The sequence below is a fragment of the Fukomys damarensis genome, unplaced genomic scaffold, assembly GCF_012274545.1.
Source record: "Fukomys damarensis isolate Sample0158 unplaced genomic scaffold, DMR_v1.0_HiC HiC_scaffold_23, whole genome shotgun sequence".
NCBI classification, from domain to species: domain Eukaryota; kingdom Metazoa; phylum Chordata; class Mammalia; order Rodentia; family Bathyergidae; genus Fukomys; species Fukomys damarensis.
Window position 1 is genome coordinate 9,011,974 of NW_022900935.1, and position 5,362 is coordinate 9,017,335.

The window sequence follows — 5,362 nt, forward strand, 5'->3', positions numbered from 1 at the left end:
TCGTTTAGGTAAACTGATGTCTCCTAGGATTCCGGTTCGAATCCCGCCGCCACGCGTAGTTTGCTCTACGTCCGGGTCCTGCCAGAATCTGACTCTGCGGTGAGCTTGAGCAAGTTACTGGGCACCTCCTCGCCGGGGCCGACTTCTCTGATAAGTTGGCGCTTAACCTGGCGGATTGGTGTGAGGAGACTAGAAGTCAGCGCGCGGCAAGCTACCGCAGCAGCGGGTGCCGGCGACCTGAAGCGCGAAGCGGGTTCTGCTTGGGTTCATCTTTTTCAGTCCTCCTTGAGCCGGGGTGAGCCAGGCAAGGGCATGGGGCCCCTCTTACTGACCTCTGCGCTACACGATTCTTGAACTGTCACATCGTTTGTGTAGGGAGGAAGCTAAATTCAGGGAAGTGACGCCGCTCGTTCGAGCTCACACAGCTAGGAAATGACCGAGCGGAGATTGGAGCCTGTGCTCTGCCTGCCGGAGTGGTCAGCTCTGTGCCGAGCGCTCCAAGGAGGAACATTCCGAGCCAAGCACTTCAAGTTGGCTCTTGAAGGAGTCTGAAGGGGAAGCTCTCTTGAGGTGGACGGGAGATTGAGTACAAAGACTGACGTGAGGTGGCGGGCGCGGGTGCAGCCGCAGTACGTGAAAACAAAGTGGTGCTGCTGCAGAAGTTAGCGGGGGGAAAAGGAAGCCAGAACGTGGAAGGAGGTACTTGCACGCCTAGTTGGAGTTCCAGGTTTACTTTTTGGGGGGTACCAAGGATGGAACTCAGGACCTTGTGTTTGCAAGGCAGGCAGCGGAACCACTGAAATAAATCCCCTGTCACTGGTTTGCAAAGTGTGGTCCTGGGGCCCCTGGGTGCCCCCGAGATCCTTTGAAAGGGTCATTATACTAAAAAATTTGTTCCTAATAATATTAAACGTTATCTGCGTTTTCCACTCTCATTCAGAGTGCACAGTGAAGCTTTCCACAGAACATATGATATCACAACAGAATAAATGCAGATATAGCATTTAGAACGCAGCTGTCTTCATTTAAGCCAGGTGTTGAGAGATTTGCACAAATGTCAAAACATAGCTCTTCTCATTATTTTTTTGTTTAAGAAAATATAATTATTTTTGTGTAATGGCTTTGTTATTATAACTTTCAATGAATAAATATTTAAAACTTTCTCAGCTTCAATTTAATATGATAATATTGATAGAAGTGACAAACTACAGGACTGGCAGACAATGATCCTTGGACCAAATCTAACCCCTCTTGCCTAGGAGCTAAGAATATTTTTTACATCTTTAAATGGTTGAAAGAAAAATCCAAAGAAGAGTAATAGTTCATGGCATAGGGAAATTATATGGAAAAGTTTACAGTAAGTCAACCAGGCTTTCTATAGCTGCCTTTGTATTGCACTACGATGGGGCATAAGATAAACAGCATGATGCCACTTATGAAGTTTTAAAATAAAACAATGCCAGTTTTGTTGCGGAGCATACTTGGTAAAAATGTAAAGATATGCATGAAGGGCTGGGGATGTAGCTTAGTGGTAGATCATTTGCCTAGTGTGTGCAAGGCCCTAGGTTCAATCCGCAGCACTGCAGAAACAAACAAACAAACAAACCAAACAAATGGAAAAAAGATATGTATAAAAATAAACACCAAATTTAGGATAGTGACTATCTCTAGGGGATGAGAATGTCATCAGCGAGGAAGGAGTACATAGAAGATTTAAACTATTAGTAACTTGTATTCATTAAGTTATCTTTTTTGTTTCATATTAAAAACAACACAAATCTGGCACAGTGTGGTGAGCTTCTTAGATCAGAGTGTCTTAATACTGAAACTAAAGTGTTCAGAGGTTCAGTGAGGGGAAAGTCTGCCCTAACCTCCTTCAGGTTGTTGGCAGAAGTCATTCCTCTGTGATTGTAGGATTTAAGTAACCACTGCCTTGCTCAGTGTCAGTTGGGGACTGTCCTAAGATCCTTGCCACAAAGTCCCTTTGTTTCATCAACAGAGTACCTCCTTCACACGGAATCCCTCTCATCTCTTGAATCTGATTTCTTCAACCGATTAGAGAATATTTTGAGTTTGTAAAACATATGTAACTAGGTCAGGCCCACCCAGATAATCTTTCATCTTTAAAGCCAACCATTCCATACCACATAACCATAAGGAGTAAAATTCATCATAGTCACTATCCAAGGAATTGCATAGGAGGTGTACACCAGATGCCAGGAATTTAGGGGTTGATCTTAGAATTCTGCCTACTATACCTAGTGAGAATTGGTTTCTTAAATATTTCTCTGTGAATTCCTATGGCACTCTGCTCTGTAACTGTCTCCATAGTAAGTACATGTATGTATTGCCATTATTTGGGTTCATTTGTAAATGCCTTGTCTACAGCTCCAATGCTTGAGACAAAACTTGGCATGCAGGAGGCATTCCTACATGTTTGCTTTTTTAAAAAAGTGTATATCTTGTCTTTTGGATCTATTCCTCTCTTTTAAATTAAATTTTTGTTTTATTAGTACATCTTTGCAGTACATAATGATTACATTCTTTGTGGGGAGTTAGTACATGTACATAGCAAGTCTTAATTGTTTTTTCATCCCCATTCCCCACTACCACCACCTCATTCCCTTCCTTTCATCTCTTGGTTCCCTTCCCTTTTTCAAAAGATCCATCTCCTCATTTCCTATCATCTATCGTTTATTTTGCTCTGTATTTATATTTTGGGGTTTCTTGTATAAGAGAAACCATGCAATATTTAAGCTTGAGTGTCTGATTATTTCATTTAATATTGTGGTCTCAAGATGCATCCATTTTCCTTCATAAGACAAGTTCATCCTTAATGGCAGATTAGTGATCCATCGTGTGTAAATACCACATTTTCTTTATCCATTCATTTGTTGATGGACATATAGACCACCTTCAAGATTTAGCTATTATTAATTATGCTGCTATAAACATGGGTTTGCAAGTATCATTTTGCTTCTGAGTCTAGCTTAAAACTCCTCTGACACTTCTCAGGAAGTTAATTGTTCCTTGCCCTGTTGATAAATATCTGCGTATGACATGTATCACATTGTAGTCTTTTAAGTAAGACTAGTTTTATTTGTATGCCACTTAGTATCCCAGCTCATAGCACATCATAGATACTATTAATTGTTTAATGTTTGTACTTTTAAAACACGTGGGATGGATAAGCTTTCAAAAGCAAGTGGCAGATAGCAGAACTAGGCTATGACAGATTTTGTTGCCCTTTGGGTGACAGGTAGAGGCAATGGAGAGAATACAAGAAGTTGAGGCAATGGAGAGTAGTAGAGGCAATGAAGAGAGATGAGAAGGAGCAAGTTAATCAGGATGTAATCTTATTTTTTAAAGAAGGGATGCTGGAAATCCCATATCTGCTATTTTATGTATTCATTAAGAAACTAAAGCTTGCAAAGTCCCCCACATAAGGAACAGCAGAAAGGAATAATTATTCTGTCACTGACAATTGAGGGAATAGTATTTTACTTTTATTGAATCTTTGATGACTCAGGGGGATAGTTGGTGAAGGAAATTGCAGAGATGGCTTTTGGTGCTTAGAGAAACTTGAGGGGATGGAAGAATTGAAATACGTGCATAAAGTCTTGATCTTCTTGATTTTGATGTCTCCCTTTCATGCCTCCTGGGCTTTGACCTTTGTGGCTTCTTTGCTGCTTCAGGGCTCCCTAAGGTCAGTAATGAAAGAACAAATGAAGAGGGAGAAGGAGAAGAGAAGAGAGGAGAAGAGAAGAGAAAAGAGGTTGGAGGAGGGGAGAGAAAGAGGAGAAGAAAGGAAAAAGAAGAGAAAAGGCAAGTAGTTTTGTGTGGCTAGAGCAAGGGGTCTGTATACAGAAGATAGGAGAGACATGGGGCCATAAGCTTAACTATGGTTTATTTATGAAGAATTTCAAGTATCAGCTGAGAATCTGAAGGGAGGCGGAGGGTGGGCAGAGGATGGACAGGGATGGAGATGGCAGATGGATGGGGCAGAAGTGTAGTGTCTGGCTAACTTTGTCAGGCTCTTGCTGCTCCTTTTGCCTGGAATACTCCTGCTCAGTCTCCCCTTCAACACTAGGATCCTGTGGCCCATCACACTTGCCATCTCCTTCCAGAAGTCTTGCTCTACCCTACAGCTCTCTCCTAACATCTGACCCTTGCCAGCCCACCCTGCCAGACAATGATTTTAATCCTACACATACTATATGCTTACTAAATGTTTTTAAGTATCACGGAATCCTCTTGAACACTCTGCTTGTAACTTGGGAATGAAGGGCCATGACATTCAATCAACCTCAATGATGTTCTTGCAAAAATGGTAGACAGACATAAATTTGAATGCCTTTCCACTCATTTATGTCAGAGTCTGATGTTAAGACCTTAGAATTCACTAGTCCTCGTATTTCCAATAAGGCCCAGAAGGATGCAGTAAGTTACTCAAAGTCAAATGATGATGATGATGATGATGATGGTGATCTTGTTTACCTCCCTAGTCTCTTGAACTTTAAACACTGAACTGCTTGTAAATCTTTTCACACTTTATGAGGACATGCTATTCTTGTATTTGAGGTTCTGCTCATACCTAAAACTTTCTCTTCTTTCATATTTCTATTCCTCCACCTTCACTGGGTTCACTCCTACTTGTCAATTAAGAATACCTTCTTGGCAACTTCCTCTGATACCTGCTCTTCCATCCTCACCTCAGGTGGAGTAAGAGTCCCTCCTTTTGTTCTCCTAGTAGTCTGGGACGTACTTTCATCAGCGCACTTACTAGGATGCGCGCACATCATTTGCTGCTGTATAACTGTAAGCTCCAGAGGATGGGAAATTTCTCTGTATCCTCTACTATATCTCCAGAACCTCATACATGGAACATAGCTGTTGTTAAGTCAACATTTGTAGATCAAGTGTGCACAGTGGGTCCCTCTCAAATCCACTCCACAGGCCAAAGAGACAGCCTCTTTATCGTCTACCCTGTAATACAGTGCTCTAGTGGCTATCCGTATTCTGATGGTATGAGTACTTTGCAGAGACATGCTGATTTCTAAAGCTCATTGTTTATCTAAGATGCTTCTGCTCTTTCTCCTTTTATACTAAATAAAAATTGTTCCAGGAAGCTATGTAGTTGAGAAACTCCAGGCTTGGTGTAAGCTCCTAGACCTAGATAAAGGCTGTTATTGTTAGGAAACTGGCCATTAATCCAACATGCCTTTTCTTGTGCTTTGATTTCACACCCTTCTAAAGGTACTGATTCTTTCTGTCCTCAGTTGCCCTTAAATCTGTCACTAGCTGGTAACTGAAAAAAAAAAAATCTTAACCTGACAGCAGTTGATTTAAAAATAATCTAATG

The 5,362-nt window shown here is 41.4% G+C and overlaps 1 long non-coding RNA gene across 1 annotated transcript in view; it reads left to right on the plus strand.

The window, feature by feature from the left end:
- The window catches only part of LOC117287365, a 4,420-nt gene extending 643 nt beyond the window's left edge, over window positions 1-3,777 (plus strand). The window contains exons 2-3 of the long non-coding RNA XR_004518677.1: window positions 28-99; window positions 3,696-3,777. This is a non-coding gene — a long non-coding RNA (uncharacterized LOC117287365). The remainder of the gene's footprint in view (window positions 1-27; window positions 100-3,695) is intronic.
- The last annotated feature ends 1,585 nt before the right edge of the window (window positions 3,778-5,362 follow it).